The 20,648-nt window shown below is 38.6% G+C and overlaps 1 long non-coding RNA gene and 1 pseudogene across 1 annotated transcript in view; both read right to left on the minus strand.

The window, feature by feature from the left end:
- Positions 1-11,145: 11,145 nt before the first annotated feature.
- On the minus strand, positions 11,146-16,862 carry LOC103656961 (annotated as a pseudogene).
- Positions 16,863-16,897: 35 nt separating this feature from the next.
- LOC103656847 overlaps positions 16,898-20,648 on the minus strand; it is a 32,199-nt gene continuing 28,448 nt past the window's right edge. The window contains exon 4 of the long non-coding RNA XR_566712.2: positions 16,898-17,752. This is a non-coding gene — a long non-coding RNA (uncharacterized LOC103656847). The remainder of the gene's footprint in view (positions 17,753-20,648) is intronic.

A 20,648-nucleotide genomic window follows, 5' to 3' on the forward strand; every position in this document is an offset into this window, starting at 1 on the left:
TAGACTTAGAGGGAGAAATTGACAGCAATGCAATAATAGTAAGGATTTTTAATATTCCTGTTACATCAATGGGTAAATGATCCAGAAAGAAAATTAATAAGGAAACATCAGCCTTAAGTGACACATTAGACTAGATGAACTCAGTAACTATATACAGCACATTCCATCCAAAAGCAGCAGAGCATGCCTTCTTCTCAAGTGTACATGGAATATTCTCAGGGATAGATAAAATATTAGGCCACAAAACAAATCTCAATAAATTTAAGAAGATTGAAATCATATCAAGCATCTTTTCTGACCACAATGGTGTGAAACTAGAGATCAATTACAAGAAGAAAAGTGGAAAAATCACAGCTATGTGGAGATTAAACAACATGCTACTAAGCAACCAATGGGTCAATGGAGAAATCAAAGAGGAGATCAAAAAAATACTTTGAGAGAAATGAGAATGGAAATACAATAGCCCAAACTCTATGAGGTGCTGTAAAAGCAGTTCTAAAAGGGAAGTTCATGGCAAGACAGGCCTACCTCAAGAAACAAGAAAAATCTCAAGTAAATAATTTAATTTTACAAAAAAAGAATTAGAGAAAGAAAAACAAATGAAGCCCATAGTTAGCAGAAGGAAGGAAAAACTAAAGATCAGAAAGGAAAAATTAAATAGAGACTAAAAAAATAGAAAAGATCAATGAAAATTTGACAAACCTTTACCTAGACTCACCAAGAAAAAAAGAGAGAAGGTTTAAATAAATAAAATCAGAAATAAAAGAGAAGTTATAACTGGCATCACAGAAATTTATATAAAAGATCACAAGAGACTACTATGAACAATTATATGCCAACAAGCTGGACAGCATAGAAGAAATTGATAAATTCCTTGAAACACTACTATCTTTCAAGACTGAATTATGAAGAAATAGGAAATCTGAATAGACCAATTGCTAGTAGGAAGAGTCAATCAGTATTCAAAAACTTTCCAAAAAAAACAGAAGTCCAGGACCTGATGGCTGCAATCGTAAATTCAACTGAACATTTAAAAAAATTTAATGCCTATCCTTTCAGAAAATTGGAGGGGCGCCTGGGTGGCACAGCGGTTGGGAGTCTGCCTTCGGCTCAGGGCGTGATCCCGGCGTTGTGGGATCGAGCCCCACATCAGGCTCCTCCGATATGAGCCTGCTTCTTCCTCTCCCACTCCCCCTGCTTGTGTTCCCTCTCTCGCTGGCTGTCTCTATCTCTGTCGAATAAATACATAAAATCGTTAAAAAAAAAAAAAAAGAAAGAAAATTGGAGAGGAAGGAACCCTTCCAAGCTCATTTGACAAGGCCAGCATTACCCTGCTACCAAAACCAGACAATGACACTACCAAAAATAAAAGAAAATTATATATGATCAACACAGATGCAAAAATCATCAACAAAAATACTAACAAACTGAATTTAACAATACATTAAAAGGATCATACACCATGATTAAGGGAAACTTAATTTAGGGATATTCAACATCCACCAATTAATCAACATGATATACCATTTTAATGAAAGGAAGGATAAAAATTATATGATTATCTCAACAGACACGGGGAAAGCATTGGAAAAACTCAACATCCATCTATGATAAAAATCTCTTAACAAAGGGGGGAGAGAGGGAACATACCTCAACATAATAAAGGCCATATATGACAAGCCCCACTGTTAACATCATACTCAACTATGAAAAGCTAAGAGCTTTTCCTCTAAGATCAGGAACAAGAGAAGGATGCCCACTCTTACCAGTTTTATTTGTCATAATACTGGAAGTAGTAGCCAAAGCAATTAGGCAAGAAAAAGAAATAAAATGCATCCAAACGGGAAAGGAAGAAGTAAAACCATCACTATTTGCAGATGATAAAATTCAACATATAGAAAACCCTAAAGACAAAAAACCCCTAGAACTAATAAATGAATTGAGTAAAGTTACAGGATACAAACTCAATACAATATCTGTGATGCTTCTATTGAGAAAAAGAGAAATTAAGAAAACAATCTCATTTACAATGACATCAAAAAGAATAAAATACCTGGGAATAATTTTTTATGCCATCTGAAAATAAATTTAACCAAGGAGGTGAAAGACTTATACACTGAAAACTATTTGATATTGATGAAAGAAATTGAAGAAAACACAAGTAAGTGGAAAAACATTCCATGCTATTGGTTTGGAAGAATTAATATTGTTAAAATGTCCATACTACCCAAAGAAATTTACAAATTCAATGCAATCCCTATCAAAATTCCAATGGCATTTTTTTTAACTAAAGCAAATAATTTTAAAATTTGTGTGCAATCACAAAAGACCTCTAATACCCAAAGCAATCTTTAGAAAGAAAAAAAAAAAGCTGAAGTATCACACTCTCTTATTTCAAACTGTACTACAAAGCTATGGTAATCAAAACAGTATGGTATTGGCATAAAAACAGACACATAGGTAAATGGAACAGAATAAAGAGCCCAGAAATAAATCTATGCATATATGGCCAATTAATTTATGGCAAAGGAGCTATGAATATACAATGGAAAAAGGACAGCCTCTTCAATAAGTGGTACTGGGAAAACTGGACATACATAGCCACTGCAAAAGAATGACACTGAACCACTATCTTATACTATACACAAAAACTAAGTTGAAATAATTTATAGAGTTGAATGCATGAAAAATTCAGAAGAAAACAAAGATGGTAATCCCCTTGACATCACTCTTACATATATTTTTTGGATCTGACTACAAAGGCAAAGTCAATAAAAGCAAAATAAAACAAGTGCAAATACATCAAGCTCAAATCTTCCTCACACTGAAGGAAACGACCAACAAAATAAAAATACACTCTTCTAACTTGGAGAAGATATTTGCAAATCATATCTCTGCTAAAAGGCTAATACCCAAAGTATACAAAGAACAAGAAATCAAATAATTTGATTAAAAAGGGGCAGAAGATCTGAATAGACATTTTTTCAAAGAAAACATACAAATGGCCAACAAGCACATGAAAAGATGCTCAACATCACTCATCGTCAGGGAAATGAAAATCAAAACCATAATGAGATATCACCTTACACCTCTCAGAATGGCTGTAATCAAAGAGATAAGAAACAATAAGAGTTAGAAAGGCTGCAGAGAAAAAGAACCTTCATACACTGTTGGTGAGGCTGTAAGCTAATGCAGCCTCTATGGGAAAACGGTACAGAAAGTCCTCGAAGAATTAAAAATAGAACTACCATATGATCCAGCAATTCTACTGCTGGGCATTTTACCTGAAGAATACAAAAACACTAATTAGAAAAGATAAATGCACCTTTATGTTTGTCGCAGCTTTATTTATGATAGCCAAAATACGGAAACAACCTGTCTATCAATGATGAATGCATATAGATGTGTTATATCTATCTATATCTATCTATATCTATCTATCTATATATCTGTAGATGTGTATATACATATACAATTAATGCAATCTACTTAGCCAGAAAAAAGAAGGAAATCAGAAATCTTGTCGTTTGTGGGGCGCCTGGGTGGCACAGCGGTTAAGCGTCTGCCTTCGGCTCAGGGCGTGATCCCGGCGTTATGGGATCGAGCCCCACATCAGGCTCCTCCGCTATGAGCCTGCTTCTTCCTCTCCCACTCCCCCTGCTTGTGTTCCCTCTCTCGCTGGCTGTCTCTATCTCTGTCGAATAAATAAATAAAATCTTTTAAAAAAAAAAAGAAATCTTGTGGTTTGTGACACCATGGACGGACCTTAAGGGCATTATGTTAAATGAAATCAGCCAGAGAAAGACAAATGCCATATGATTTCACTTACATGTAGAATCTAAAAAACAAAACAAAGGAACAAACAAAACAAAACTCATAGATAATGAGAACAGATTAGTGGTTATCAGAGGGGAAGAGGTTGGGGGGTGGGCCAAAATGGGGAAGAGGGTCAATTGTACGGTGAGGATGGCAGCTAGACTGATTACGATGATCACTTTGTAGTACATTCAAACATCAAATGATAATGTCGTTCACCTGGAACTGATAAAATGTTGTATGCCAGTTTTACCTCAATAAATAAAATAAAGTAAAATAAAATAAAATAAAATAAAATAATAAAATAACATATGCGGCCTGCATTATATTTCTGTTAAAAAGAGATGTTGTAGAGTCAGTCAGAGAAGACTTAAATACCCTCCTATCCGGTTACCAGTTCTGCTTCTTTGGGCAAGTTCTTTAATCACTTCTTTCATATAAAAATGAATTTACCAAACAAAAAGCAGAAACAGACCTATAAACTACAGAGAACAAACTGATTGTTGCCAGAGGGGGAAAGGGCAGGGAAATGGGCAAAATGGGTGAAGGGGAGTGAGAGACACAGGTTTCCAGTGATGGAATGAGTAAGTCACGGGGACAAAAGGCACAGCATAGGGAATACAGTCAATGAGGTTGAATGGCAATTTATGGGGACAGATGGGAGCTACGCTTACGGTGAGCACAACATCATGTATAGGTTTACGGAACCACTACATTGTACACCTGAAACTAATATAACATTGGGTGTCAACTATACTCAAATTAAAAGTAATAATAATAAAAATGAGCTTATAACCTCACGGTGTTAATTCTGGCGAGTAAGCATTCCTAAAGCAGGTGGGTATTCTCAGCTTCCAGAACACAGCTGAAGTTCCATGCCAGAATCAAGCCAGAGCCTCTAGTCAGGGAAAAAGACCTTGCAAGGGACCTTGCCTTTGAGCATATTTGCATTTTTCAGAAACCCTGCCTTTGTTTCCGAGAAGGCTCCCAGCACCAAGGACCCATTCTTGCTGGCATTGTCTGCAACCACCTGCTTGCAGCACACTAAGCACAGGAACCCGGATAACAAGGATCTCAGGGCGAAGATGTAGACCTAGCCCCTTCACCAGGATCTCTACACCTAGGTTATGTGTTGCCATCAGCACTATTCATTGTACCATAATTATCCTGTTCTTTTCCTCTTTCAGGGAACTAAAACCAAACAAATATAACCCAACTCTTCTGCAACCATAATACTCAGAGCTATGTCTGTATCTAGCTTTTTCTGGGATAGGTGAAGTGAGGAGAGAATATTCACCATTTTCATTTTTGAAAAGACCTCAAAGATCTTTATGTCTTGGCCTGGATGTGTTTCCTTGTGGGTACATTTCAATGTTTTTATTCACAAATTAGAAAGCTAAGACAGATGTGTTAATATAAATGCCCAACTTCTGACCGAGCCTTCGTCTACTCATTCCATGTTTCAGGGGAGTCAATACCAGATACCCAGGGGCCAACAAGTCATAACCTGAGCCAATTGCGTGTATCACAAATATTTGTTTCTCAACCACAACCTCATATGCCTAATGGTGATTCATTCGGTTCAGTTTCCCACTAAGGCTTGTCCCTGGAATGCTACAACTGCAGTTTTCCACTACAAATAAACTGACTAATTGATAAACTCAAGTCCAACTGACAAAGAAAACAGCAATTAAAAAAAATGGGTTACTATCTGTTGATCAGATCTAACCTCAGAGAATCATGCAACTTTCCGAGTTTTATGATTTTCTAGCTAAAATCAGAAAGGAGAGTAAAACTAAGTGCCGAAGTCTTTGGGAGGGGATGAGGAGGGGCAAGTGGATCAGAATAAAAGACAGGTAACAAGTATCATTTGTTTTAAGAAATCTACTCAATTAATCCCCGTGATCTTTGGGAGTTCTGGAATTGCCTAACATGGGACCTAGCCCTGGTTGTAATACATCAGTGGCTCCACACCCCCTAATGAAAACCAAACAAACCCAACTCCTTAGCATGAAATTTGAGGCCCTCCATCATTATGCCAGCCCATAGATCCTCTTTTCCAATCTTGACTCTGTCCCTTACCCCTGCCTCCTCCCCTCCAGAATGATCTCACTGCTATGGCTCCGTCCACACCATGTTGTGTCATGTCTCCGTATCTTTGCACGTGCTGTTCTCTTGGCTTTTCCCACATTCTTATCTGCCAGCATCACTCCAAACCCTGCTTAATCATGGCCTCTTCTACAAATTTTCCATGGCACTGACCCCACAACAGACCCCCTAAGGCTCCTCTATTTTTTACTTAAGCATTACAGAGATTACAGACATGATTACAGCTATGACACAGTGTCCACTGATCTGTGTAGATGGCTGTCTCCTCTTCCAATATGTCCATTCTTTGTGGATGAAACTTTGTGATTCAATTCCCTGATCAGGCTGGGCCTTGTACAGCTGTCTCTGCACCATATGGTCATTGTGATGCCTCCTTAAAAGGCATTCTCTGAAGGGTTTTTCCAGGCCTCACCTCCTGTACCTGTTCTGGGCCCAGTTACTCACTCTTCTTCCAGCACTTGATTTTATTCTTTGTGATCTGCTTTGGGCTTAATGTTTTAGATCCACCCATGTTTCCAGCCCCAGACTTTGCTTGAATGCCAAAAGCTTACAATCTTGGGTCTGTTTTGATCAATCCCGGGACCTGGACCACCACCAAAGCCAGAGTCCTGTCCTTTGGTTCAGCCAGCAGAGAGACACTGCTCATCTCTGTACATAACAGCTGTTCCACATAGGATTGCAGAACAAAGCTTTGCAGACGGGGGATAAACCTTCATTCTTCTTCACTTGTGTGCCTCTTTACCCCTGCCAATGTCTATCTCCATAGGAGCAGATTTTCAAAGTTTGAAGGGTGAGTGGCAGCAGCTTCCCAAGCAGATTGGGCGAACCCACTAGAGCCCATCAGGCTTATCTTACCCAGCCTCCCTCTCCCCGTCCTTGCCTGTCTCCTTTCTCCCTCAAGTTGCTGGAAATGCTTTCGGAGCCATGACTTACAATAGAATTAGTAGAATTTGTCCAAGCCTGTCTGAAATGGGGTACAAAAACCATAAGAATGAAGTTGTGTGCTTTTTAAATTTAATACTTGGCAATTCTTCTCAAATATGTATCCTGATATGGGAGAGGGGTCAAAATAAGTTATACTCCTTGTCAGGCTCTGTTATGTGAGTATGAATCTCCTCCTGGGGCCATTTTGCCTCAAAGAGTGTGTTTTGAATCTTCTCCGTCTTGGAAAAAACCCGCAAGAGTTGTGAGTAAGAATGGTGGCATGCAGGGGCCTGGGTGTGGGCTGGGAAGTCTCCAGAGTTTCTGGGAAAGCAATATAATTGTGGTAGAAAGAATTTCTAGGCAATACTGATTTCAGGCAATAAAGGTGAAAGTAAAGGGAAAATAAAGCTCAGAAATGCAAACGAAGGATCAAGTGACCTTCCTTTTCAATGGCCCGATTAAGCCCATTATTCCCCAGTTGATGGAAAGAAGATCCAGTGTTGGGATTGGTTAGGAATTTGCACTGTCCATGCTGCTTCACATCTAGAAGGTAAAAGGAGTTTTCAGGTCCCCAGCTGGAGGAAAAGGCACCTAAGAAGGTCAGAGATGGCATGGTGAGTTCCAGATCTCACAAAGGAAGGGGAGAACTGGTCTTGTCCATGCAGCCTCTTCTTTTGGAAGCCTATGGTGGCCTACAAACATCTGCAAAGAGCCCTCAAATGGTACAAGACTGACCCTGTGACGTCTCCTCTACTTTCTTGTTTCAGCAGGGATGAATGGCTCATGATATTGCTCGAGAGAGCTTTATTAAAGCCAGAACTAACTTCCCTTGGATTTTAGATATGGATAACGTTTATTCAGAGACCACTGAGAATGAGTTGGATTCCAATGGAAAGGTATAAAAGCTTGTTTTCACATAGAGCCCATTACTCTCAATGTTTGAAATAAGGCCCTAACCCCACAAGAAGGCAATTTGCAGTTCACTTCACTGAGCCATGGAGAGACAGGAAAAGCTGAGGAGAAAGTTCCTCCGAGAAGTCAGAAGGCTAGGCCTGTGTTTCTCAACACATTGAGATCACCTGGAGTTTTTTAATTCCCAGAGAAAGAAGATAAGCTCAAAAGGTTCTAAAAATGGAAAACTAAGGCAATTATTGGGATACAGCTGCTGCCTCAACTGTAAGATAGAAGAAAATATTAAATATTAAGTGATATTCACTAAACATATGAAATATTTTAACTTAATAACTTATATATTAAGTTATATTATCAATGTATAATTTAGTGATCATATTAAACATTATTTTTATGACTTATTAATATAATCACAACTATTAATTTAATAGCTATAAATATTAGATTTATTAGGTACATGTTTGATTTAACATGTATAAAAGGTATGGAATCAGATATCACCCAACCTTCAAAGAACACTCAACTCTTATATAAGAGTTCTAAGAGATTAAAAAAAGGGAGTAGTTCCCCAATTCCTTTTGTGAAGCTAGCAAAACCTTGATGTTAAAATTCCACAAGGCACAAAAAATAAAAATAAAACTGATTGTCCTCATAGTGAAAAAAAAAATCCCTACAGACCTTCTATATAAAAATGAATTCTGTGCTAACTAAGGGTCTGTGAAATGCAAAACTTTAAAATTATGAGAAGACAACGTGGAGAGTATCAATAGAAAGAGAAATATCTTTATGACTTTATGGTACAGAAGAATCTCTTAAATAAGACACAAAATTTGCCTCATGAAAATAATTAAAATTTTCTGTATGACAAAGGCCATGTAAACAAAATGTAAAGACACACAGTTGGAAGACCATGTAGAAGATATTACTCAAGAAAATATCAGTATATTATTTAGTATATGGAATGTACATCTTAAGAATTTATACTAATATAAATATTAGTATACAGAATGTAATCTTAAGAATCTATAAATTAATAGGAAAAGGGCCATCAAAAAAAAAAAAAAGCAGGTAAATGAACTGAACAGGCAATTCACAGCGAAAAGAAACCCAATGGCAAATAGCCACACGGAAGGATTTTCCCCTTCCCTGTTAATTAGGAAAATGAAAATGAGACAAAAGCAACATAGCAGTCTATGTGAAGTTTTCTGGCAAAACTTAAGAAGTCTGACAACACACGTGTTCGAGCGTGAGTTATAGCACTGTCTGTGAGTTCATTGTTAGTGAATCAACAGCATATATTAAATAAGATGTCTTTAAACGGACACACACATAAAACAAGGTTATGTGTTGACAGGTTGATAAAAACGTTGTGACCAGAGGTTCACGGGAACCTAATTCTGTATTTTCATATGCTCTTGGTATGTCTCTTCCATTGAAACCAAATTATGGGTGGGGTGGTCCATCCTCTTTGTACAGAATGGCTCTAACACTTCCAATTCAGAAAGTCGATTCTAGGATTCAAAGAAACTAAAATGATCAAGGGCCTTGGGGGAAATAGATATGTTGAGAGATTAAGAAGACTAGGCGTAAATTTTAGAAAAACTAAAGCAAACCAACTTCTCTGGTGAGTGATAAATCAAAAAAGCCTCATTTGGTTTTGGTTCTTTTCTCAGTGCACTACACTTTAACCTGAGCAGAGTCTTATTTTTATGTTCTGGTAAAATATAAGTAAGAGTCTTTCTAAATTTATCTAAACCATTCCATTATTTGCCCAGTGCTCTTACTTTTCTTATTCATTGCAGAATCCCATAGCTGTGAACAAGAAGATAAACATCCCCTGAAGCTTTCTCTTACTCTCATTGTACCTCTTTGGCCCTCCATACCCTACAGCTATGGTTCACCTGAACCAGAGAGGAATATAGGACCCTCTGCCTTAATGGGAAAGCTATAAATTACCATTCCTGCCATAGGACCGGGCCCCCTTGCTAGCACGGAGAAGGAGGTCGGCGAAAGGCCTGTCACACTGCATTGGAGTTAGAAAACACTTCCTTATCTTCTCTCAGAATAGAAAGTGCAGCTGTAATAAAAGGCCTTTACTTAGAAAAAGGCCATTAGCTAAATATATTACAACAATTTATTTGTGGGGTAACATTAGCTACCATATTCTGAACATTTACCGTATCCAAAATCACCTCATCTATGTCCAGGCTGTGGCGTTCTCCAGGGCCCCTTCCTGAGCTATGATATCAAAATGAATGGTAAAGAACATGCTTTAATGAGGGAAAGAGATAAATAACAAGTATTTAGAATTTATAAAATAGTATCCCCTTTGTATTTTCCAAAGTACAAAGGGCCAGGATTTGAACCTAGATACGGCTGACTGTAGAGCTTGCCCTCTTAGGCCTTATGAACTCTACCAGGCACCACTAGTCACGCACTTAAGAGCCATTCCCCATATTCTTCTTTGCTAATAATAGAATCTTGATTTTTCTCAGCTGTCAGGTGGCCATGTGCTTCAGAGGAATTTGTCCCCCTTCCAGGCCAGAGACGAATCTTGATGTTAAATCAAATAGGGGAGTTCCATTCCTATTCTAGTAAACAATTGAGCAATGGGCATGTGACCCAGTCCTGTTGAATAAGACATGTGGCAAGTCTGATGGGAAGCCTTTTGAGATCTTTTTCTTTCTCTTAAAAAATAATGACACAAAAAGGTCATTAATTTTATTTATATTTTTAAAGTGTGGCTTGTTTGCTTTCACCTCTGTGATGTGATGTCCAGAACTTTAGTAGCCATCCTGGGACCCTGGAGTAAGTTACCCTAAAGGATACAACAATGTCCTGAGAATAGCAGAGTGGGAAAGAGAAAGAATCCAGAACCCTAACAAAATTGTTGACTTGATTTAAACCTGTACCTCCACTTTTCCCTTCAAATAAGACAATAAGAACTTCTGGTTTACATATTTTGGATTGGATTTTCTTTTACTTGAGGTCCAAAACTACCTGACATTTGGCTTATGAAATAAGATTTGCTTGTAGATGGTTTGAACACCTAGAAATAAATTTTCTTGTAAGTCAAGAAATAGGGTTTCTGGCTTCATATAGGAAGTAGGAAATAGGAAAGAACATCACTCCATACTTACGACCAAAAAAAAAAAAAAAAGCTAGATAATTTACAAAATTGCTACTTTTCTTGAATCTATTACAGAGCTGTGGTCACAGGGCAAACAATTAACTTAAGAAATGCAAACAAAGATGCCTCCAAGGAGAGCACTTGCTCAGCTGCAGCAAAACACCAGATGCTATACAAGCTGGTAAAAAAAATTTTGGCTAAAATTGTTTTTTTTCAGCACGAAAATCTTTTTAATAACAAAGCAGGATCTGGGGTTAGTTTTTGTAGCCGAGGCTGGCCTTGCGGCATCTGGCCTGCTCCAACTTCCAGCCCTTGGATTGCACATAGAGTTTGGTGTGGCTGTGTGGGGTTCCTGGGGCTTTGCCAACATACCTGTATACCTTTCGGTCCTTCCATGGGCCAGCGAACAAGATGGTGCCACAGCCCTTGGGAGAGTCCGGGCCAACTGGTCAAAGATGAGCATCTTGCTCCCAGCTTTGAGGATGTGGCTACAGGCATGGCTGCTCACACGCAGTGCACACACCAGTTTGGGCACCTCCTACCACACACATCACTGGTTATAGTCCCCACAACCACCACTATTCTGTCTTTCTGGCCAGGCAGCTTCCTCTTCTGGTTCATCCAGGAGAGGGACAGAAGCAGCTGGTCAGTGTGACTCACAAACAACCTCTTCAACACAACTTGGTTAAAGGTGGAGTTAGTTCATTTGGCCAGAAACCTATACAGCTTGACTAACTGTCTCAGGAAGAAGATAGGAGGTAGAAGCCCCGGATCTTGGGCTTCTTGAGCCAAACCTTTTGGTCCTTGTTGTGGCAAATGTAGGTGACATGGTGGAAACTCCTATTCAGCCAGGTCCAGAAAACAAACAAACAAACAAAAACTGACTGAAATTGTTGATAAATCATAAAGGTCCAGTGGGAGAGTATAGGGTATAGAGTTTAAAGTGAAAGCATAGAACTGCTGAGAGCCACAGACATAGAGAATTCACACCCATTTGCAGGCCCTTCTCACAGACCTCACTGAGTGTGCATGGGAAAACTAGAGACAGAATGAGTCTGGAGAAGCATCCTTCTGGTACAGCCTTGGAGAAGGAAAGAGCAGCCAGTGGGGTGAAGGCAAGATCTGCCCATATCCTTCTCTCCTATGTCTCCTACAGAATAAAAGCCTTATCCCATTGGAGGAAGGGCATTACATTCTGTTACCCTCAAGGTACAGGTGAAGACACATTGCAGGTGAGAAAAGGAACAGAAAAACCCCTGGGGAAGGGCAGGAATACATGTAGGCTCAGATCATTAGGGATTGCTAGGCCTTTAGTGTGTGGAATTGTCAGCCCAGACAGAAGGGCTGGATTTGGGTTATTTTCTTGCTTTGGTTACAATCACTATACTACAAGCTTTGGCTTCCAGCATTGCCTTGTGTTTAGGGTAGGGGGTGATTTGCCAGAAGGTCTTTCTCAATGTCTGCTTCACTCTAAGATTTAGGTCTTCCTTTTATGCCTTTGCCTCCAGAAGGACTCTCTCCATACTTTTGAAGACCACTGTTACTTGTTTCTAGAGTTTGCTAGCCTGGTGTTGGGAGTGGCATGGAGGTGTGTTTTGTTGTTCTGCTTCAATCCCAGTCTTAGATGGGTGCTCCATCCCTGCGCCTTAAAGGTGGGGCCTTCTCAATGATTCTTCTCATCCAGAAGTTGGCAATCCCTAATGATCTGAGCATTACTCTGATGCTGAAATCAAACAAAAATGGTATAAGAAAAGTACAAACCAATATCCATCTTGAACAAAGATGAAAAAAATCTCTAGCAAAAACTGAGCAAACTAGGAATAAAAGGGAACATCTAAAACCAACACAGGGCATCTATCAAAAATTAACACCTTATGTCTACTTAATGGTGAGAAACTAGATGTCCCTCCTCACACCCAAGACTGGAAACAAGTTAAAGATGTCCCTCAAACAGCTCCTTTTCAACATCATACTAGAATTCCTAGCCAATGCAATAAGGCAAGAAAAAGAAATAAGATGTATATAGATTGGAAAGGAATAAATAAACTAGTCAAGAATCATATCAACGGTCTGAAATTTTACCCTACTTGCAAATAAACAAGATACCTGCCCTGGTTTCACAGATGCTGGCAGAAGGCACAAGATTTCTGAGTCATAGAAAAGGATGCTATTACTTATAGCAATAGTAATCACCAGAATATCAGTATTTTCTTGTGCTAGTAACTCTAACTCCAGTTCCCACAGGGAAGCATAAAGAGGGCCAGATAATATCACAAATGGTTAGGGAATCCAAATATTCTATACTAGTTGTCACTAATTGTCAGAGACTGGGGTCAAGGGTAGAATTTGACTATAAAAAGGCACAGAAAATATTTTGGTGAGATGGAACTGTTCTATATTTTTAATTTGGTGGTAGTTATGTGACTATCATTTGACATCTAATAAAAATTTATACAAAAAAGAGTTAATTTTACTGTATCTAAACTACATCACTTTTTTAATGAAAAAAGTATGGAGAGAAATACAGATAAAACTGTTATCTAAAAAAATATGGATCCTACTTCCAGAAGTTTTTCAATTATTTCACCTTAATGGCCATCATTTTCTACATTTGCTTCAATTTTGATTCTCCATTTTGGGTTTCACAATTATTTGATTTTTTTAAAATTTTTTTTAATGTTTTTTTATTATATTATTTTAGTCACCATACAGTACATCCCTGGTTTCCGATGTAAAGTTCGATGATTCATTAGTTGCGTATAACACCCAGTGTACCATGCAATATGTGCCCTCCTTACTACCCAACACCGGTCTATCCCATTCCCCCACCCCCCTCCCCTCTGAGGCCCTCAGTTTGTTTCTCATAGTCCATAGTCTCTCATGCTTCATTCCCCCTTCTGTTTACCCCCCTTTCTTTATCCCTTTCTTCCCCTACCGATCTTGCTAGTTTTTATGTTCCATAGATGAGAGAAATAACATGATAATTGTCTTTCTCTGCTTGACTTATTTCACTTAGCATTATCTCCTCCAGTGCCGTCCATGTTGCAGCAAATGTTGAGAATTCGTTCTTTCTGATAGCTGAGTAATATTCCATTGTATATATGGACCACAACTTCTTAATCCAGTCATCTGTTGAAAGGCATCTCGGCTCCTTCCACAATTTAGCTATTGTGGACAATGCTGCTATGAACATTGGGGTGCATATGGCCCTTCTCTTCACTACGTCTGTATCTTTGGGGTAAACACCCAGTAGTGCAATGGCTGGGTCATAGGGTAGCTCAATTTTTAACTTTTTAAGGGACCTCCACACTGTTTTCCAGAGTGGCTGTACCAACTTGCATTCCCACCAACAATGTAGGAGGGATCCCCTTTCTCCACATCCTCTCCAACAATTGTTGTTTCTTGCCTTGTCTATTTTTGCCATTCTTTTTTTTTTTTAAGATTTTATTTATTTATTTGACAGAGATAGAGACAGCCAGTGAGAGAGGGAACACAAGCAGGGGGAGTGGGAGAGGAAGAAGCAGGCTCATAGCGGAGGAGCCCGATGTGGGCCCGATCCCAGAATGCCGGGATCACGCCCTGAGCCGAAGACAGACGCTTAACCGCTGTGCCACCCAGGCGCCCCTATTTTTGCCATTCTAACTGGCATAAGGTGGTATCTCAGTGTGGTTTTGATTTGAATTTCCCTGATGGCTAATGATTTTGAACATTTTTTCATGTGTCTGTTAGCCATTTACAATTATTTGATTTTTGTATATAAAGACTATTCTTGTGTTATTCCTACATAATTATTTTTAGATATAAATTAACAGAAATTTAGTTTAAAATGTTATTAATACACTACCTTGAATTCATGAGCATTTTCAATTAACAACTTTATAAGCACCGTTAAAGCTGTTCCCACAACTCCATGAAGAAGAGAGGAAAATGTATTCATGAGACACAGAAGTTAAACAACTTTCTCAGACTCAAGCTGTATTGACCAGTTCAGATCAGTCCAACTAAAGTCAAGTGTCTTGAGTCTTGTGTGCTACACTCCTATGGTTGGATCAACTGGATCTGGCTACTGTTCAAGATCAAAAATACATAACCCAAAACTGCTAGGCTAGGGGAGAAATCAGGAGTTGGAGCAAAACTACCAGGCCAGAGGTAGACATCCAAAGGTGAAGATCTGAGACAAAACAGACACAACCGATCGGAAGCAAGGAAGGCCAAAAGCTTTGGGAGTTCGACCAACCTTTTAAGCTATGGTTGCACAAACCAGAGGTAAAGGGGACACCCTGAGAAAATTCAACCCTTTAGACTCTCCATCTGAAAATTCGTGGCGTCAGGAAGGCCAACTGCCAGGGGAAAGGAGAGAGTCTGAGGTTGAATAACCAGTTCAATGTGGGCAGTCTTGTAACCTTTCTGATCCAGGCTCACAGATCAACTCTGGCATCCTCAGTTCACCCAGTTCCACTGCAAGGGCCAGAAAACAACCAAATGGTTGATTTTGTGGAATAAAGAGCCAAGCCAGTTGACTAAATAGACAATGTCAGCAATTTGTCAGATGTTTTGGTGTTTTTTGGACAGAACTCTTTCATCATCACTTTGCTTAATGTTTCAAAATATGGTTTTATGTTTAAAAGGAAACACCGAGTAGCAGAAAGAGCATATATTTTGGAGTCAAGCAGACTTGAGTAAAAAATCATTGCTGTTTCTAAGTATGTGACTTCCCATGATTAAAAATCCCTGAATCTCAGTGTCCCTACATATAATGGGTAAACAATACCCATCCCACGGAATTCCTGTGAGAAATAAATAAAATGGAGTTTGTGAAGTACTTAACACATAGAAGGCATTCAGTGAACCGTAATAAAAATAACTGTCATTTTAAAAACTATTTCCTATTTAAATTGAAGCTTGCACATTTCATAAATAATCCAACTTTTTCATTCAAGAAATATTTACTGAGCACCTACCATAGGCCAAACAGTCTTCTAGGTACACAGAATTTGACAACAAGGAAAACAAAATCTCTGTCCTCCTGGAACTGGCATTCTATTGGGAATTTGTATATTACATGCCACCCACATAGCAAGAGATGCTTCTTACACCAAGCCCAGAATAGAACTGCTTACCCCATTGAAGCTGGGCTGCCAAGGACCAAGGCCACTGAATTAGATCTATTGAGAGAATGGTTTGTAGATTTCCCAAACAACTTCTGCATCAAACATAATGTCCTGCTAAAGAAAAGGGTTCGGTTCTGCACAATGGGTATCTATTGAGAACAGAACTTAAATTTTGCAGACTCCCTCATACGGACACACCAGTAATACTGTTAGTATTTCAGAGTAATCTTACTACAGGAGTCACAGACCCGAATGTCAACTGAAGGCCACAGGTAAATGAGTCGGGAAGCCCAATGTCATGGTTAAAGAGTAGAAAATATTTTAAAAATTAAACTGTCTCCCAAAAAAATGTGCAGCCACTACTATTTCCAGTTGTTGTTGCTGAAGAAAATGCTAATGTTGCCAGAACTGATTTTTCAATAGAAGCTGAAATCTGAATTTTAACATGAAATTAAGTGATCTTCCACATAAAATCAGTACTGATTCAGCATAGGAGACATCAGTTTGCAACTCCCGTAGAACTCTAGAAGACTCCATTTTTGAAAAGCAAAAGCACAAACAATCTTTAATCCCTTTTCACGTTTTATACTGAAAGATATTTTTAGAATTACAAAATGCCAAAGGGCAAAGATTTCTAATATTGTTTGTTTGTTTGATCCGAAACCACAACTGTTATCCAACATCTAAGAGTGTAGAGCTCAACCGGCGGATCCCCTCATTTGTGGAAAAGCTACAATTAGGTTGGAGTAACGATGGATTAGGGCAAACAGGAGGCTCTCACGCTGACGTGTTCTAGCTACTCTGGCCCTCGCAGTAAGGGGGACTTGTCTGTAGTTGCAGATCTTGTATTCTCTCGACATGGCTGCAGTGGAAAAGCACATCTGTGAAGTGTTTGCTGGCATGTCAAGAGTAACAGGACTCTTGAAGCCATTTCAAATGTCATGCCAATCCTTGTGCATAACATCTTTAAAAAGATTGTTGCTTTAGAGATCTTAATATTTAAAAAAAAGAAAAAACCCGAAATGCAATACTTTTAGCCACTTAAAAGTGGAGTTTTTTTCACTAAGCAAAGTTGAACTTTTTAAGCTTCTTTTTACCAAACAAGCCTTTCTGGTGGTGAGCAAATAAATTAGCATGTGAGTCCTAAGTGCTCTTAAAATCGTTTTGCTATAGATCTGTCCACTGTTTATAATTCTTGAATAAATCTAAAAGTACAGAAAGCCATTCTCTAAAGGTTTATGAGCATTTTTCCATGAAGCAGAAGTCAAACAGAAGATCAAAGACATCTAACAAAATGCTTCAAGCTCGGGGTAGGGTGGGCTGAAGCCTGGCGAAAAGAAACCAACCTCTCCAGATAGATTGGAAGATATGTCTTGTTCTTTCAAAATAAAAGGAAACTAAAACATGATAGTCTAAGTGTATCAAACTGACGTTTTTGAACAATGTCGTTAAAAGTATCAGTCTTTGATATTTTACCCATAGTATCAAAGGCATTTTAAAAGAGGTTAGACAACTGTTTTACCAAGTGGCAAATATGAACAAAACCAGGTGAATTTCTTCTCTATTCCTACCAGCCATTCTTCTCTGGCTTCTCTGAGTCTTTCGGCACAGACTTTTCCAGGTTCACCAAGGATTAGTATACAGTCTTGAGTTATCTTGAGCAGTATAATGAATTCTATATCTTGGACACTAATTATTTGATGCTTCAGCTTTTGATATGGTACCAATTTACGTGCCTACAAACCATTCACTGTAAAAAAGAAAAATAAAACAAAAGAAATAAAATGAATATATTTGCTGGAAAGGCATGAATCTATCCAGTCATGATTAAACCCTCAATAAATCTGCTTCTAATCATCCACTGGTATTTAAATATATAGCAACTACTCTATTAAATTTAATTCTCCTTATTTAATGACAGTTATTCTAAATTTAATGACAGTTGTTTAAAATGTATATCCACAGATTATTAACAACATTTTAACAAGATTTTGAAACCAAGGAATGCAAGTATGAATCCATCAAATGTCAATAAATCAATTGCTATTTAATGTAGAATGCCTGAATTGTTAATTTGAAGCATACACCAGTGAGAATACTTTGAAAACACTTCAATGAAAAGTAATTTGCTGGGCTGTGTGGCTGGGGGTGGGGGGAGGAGGGGCAGAGGAATCCATCTGTGAGCCGCTAGTACTATTTCAGCCTAAAATTAAGGATATATAACTTTAAAATATATTTACTTTGTATGAAAATATGCATTTGGTGAAACACATTAAATTTCTTGATTGGGAGTTGATTTTAACCAGAATACCATTTTAACATTATAAGTCAAGTGGTTTTAATATTTCTGTTGCCAATTAAATACGTGCTAAAAATATTACATACTATTTTATTCCGGGATTCACAACCAAGTCTATACAAAACATTCCTTTATATTGAATATAAGAAAAAACCTTTTTCAGGTTACAGTGACCACCAAGTCACCAACCCTCAGGCAAAACAAAGTCCTTAATCCAAATAATTCTGTTTCTGCCTGCTGGTGGAATTTGCTTGCTGTCAGGACTCTGGATGGCCATACTTTCCTGGTGAGCATGAGTGAGCCATACCATTCTTTCATGGCCTTGCCCTTCCAGCTATCCTCTTCCCCATCACTGGGGCATTTACTGGGATCAGAAGTGTAGACTGCAAGTTCGTGTACGTAAGAATACTAACCTATAAAGCACATCAGTAGACACTTTGTAGCATATGCCGTTTATTAGAGTTTCCATTAAAAGTATTATGTTTCCATATTTTACAACCATAAAAGGGTAAATAATTTCAAAGGATTGCTTGATAGGAGACTTCTGTTTTAAATGGAACTTGGAAATATCTGGGAAATCACTAGAATAAATGTACTTAATAGACCCAATGCTGTGAAGTTCTTTTTAACTGTTTTCTTAAGCACATAAAAAGATACACCATTTCCTCCAACATTTTTTGAAATGGGTTTTGGTTTGGAGTTTTTCTCTGTAACATTTGACTTATAAATATTTCTTACAATGCTTCCTTTGTTCTTTCTTTCTTCCTTTCTTTCTTTCTCTTTCCTTTTTTTCTTTCTTGCTTTCTTTTTCTCTTTCTTCTACTACTGAGACTTCTTAACACCAACAGATTTTATCCCACTTCACGGCTCTACCCTATAGGATAAGTTCGAACTTCAAACCAGAAAGTAACATTACACGCCACTCAAGAAAACCTGCTCTACTACTTGATAAGTTGGCAAATGTATACTAAGTGCCCCTACTGAGATACTTCCTTTTTTAGAGGAAATAAATTCCATCCATGACACCAAGAAAATATTTCATCAATCTGGGCCGTATGGGAAGCCAATACGCCATTTATTGCATGGAAAAGATGAAATGAGGTTCGTTTCGGAATAAAACTATTTTTAAAAAATATTGCTAATACCAACCATTTGAAGAAAATGAAGTAGTCCCGCAAGCATTAACGTGTTATAATGTAGACGGAATCATCTACATCAGCTATGTCTAGGTTCCTATGCTCCAGGAAACTACATGAACTTCTGTCTGGTTTTGTCTGTGTAGACATAGCATTAGATAGAGCACTTGCTTTTTTACAGGATCGTTATTTAAAAGGTGAAGTGAGACATCTCTGAACACCAGCAACCCTAGCCATCAGAGACAAGCTGATGAGCAGATCATACCGCCAGTGAAAATCATTTATCTAATTGTACAAATTAAAGGTCTCAAAAAGGTGGAGGTTAACTTTTTTAAACCCCAAATGGTAAACCCTCAGTAACAACCCTTGGAACTAAAAAAGAAGATGAGCATAACATGATCAGGTGAGTTCCCTAGACTTGGGGAAGAGGGTACGAGTCATTGAGAACAGCAACTACCAGATTTGCACGCATGCCACGCACTACACTCCATTCTTGGCTCACATCATATCCCTTCATTCTTACCACCTCTCCTCAGCTTCATTTTACAGATGAAGAAATTGAGTCCCAGAGAGACTGAGTAACTTGCCCTAGCTCACAGAGTTAGTAGTGTTGCTGCGTTTAACCCAAGTCTGGTTGAATCCCCTTGACTGCCATACCATTATCTCTGCCAAGCAGTATCTCCTTCTTCTGAGTGAGGTATGGCCAGAGGATGGAAGCCAGAGACAAACGCAGAGAGAAGCTTGATTCTTCGGAGGTGAGAATGCAGGGAAGTCAAGAAGGAAGTCACCCAATGACTGTGTACAGAACCAAGGCCTCCTCCTGGCACCGTATATCTAGCTGGCAGGGGAGAATACTGGGAGACACAGGGATGGCCTTTTGGATCTGAACACAGGATTTAATTTCTGTACTTTCTATCTAGTGGGAGATGAATAAAAGCTATGTCCTCGACCTGGTTCTGAGCCAGGCCTGCCTCTCTGCATGGTGGAAAGTGGGAGGATTCATCTAGCTGGAATAGGCAAAGAAAGAGGAATAAAGGCAGAGAATGACAACCCAAGGCATTTCTTAAGGTGATCAAGGCCTTGTCCTTCCCATCAGAGTCATGCAGCCTCGTTGAAAGAGGACATGATCTGGGAGAAGCTGGGAAATGGAGAAGAGGAATTCAAGGCTATGAATCACCTTGCCTGCCAAGGAAGTGCAGTTCAGAAGCCAA

This window comes from Ursus maritimus, unplaced genomic scaffold, assembly GCF_017311325.1.
Source record: "Ursus maritimus isolate PB19 unplaced genomic scaffold, ASM1731132v1 scaffold_21, whole genome shotgun sequence".
NCBI classification, from domain to species: domain Eukaryota; kingdom Metazoa; phylum Chordata; class Mammalia; order Carnivora; family Ursidae; genus Ursus; species Ursus maritimus.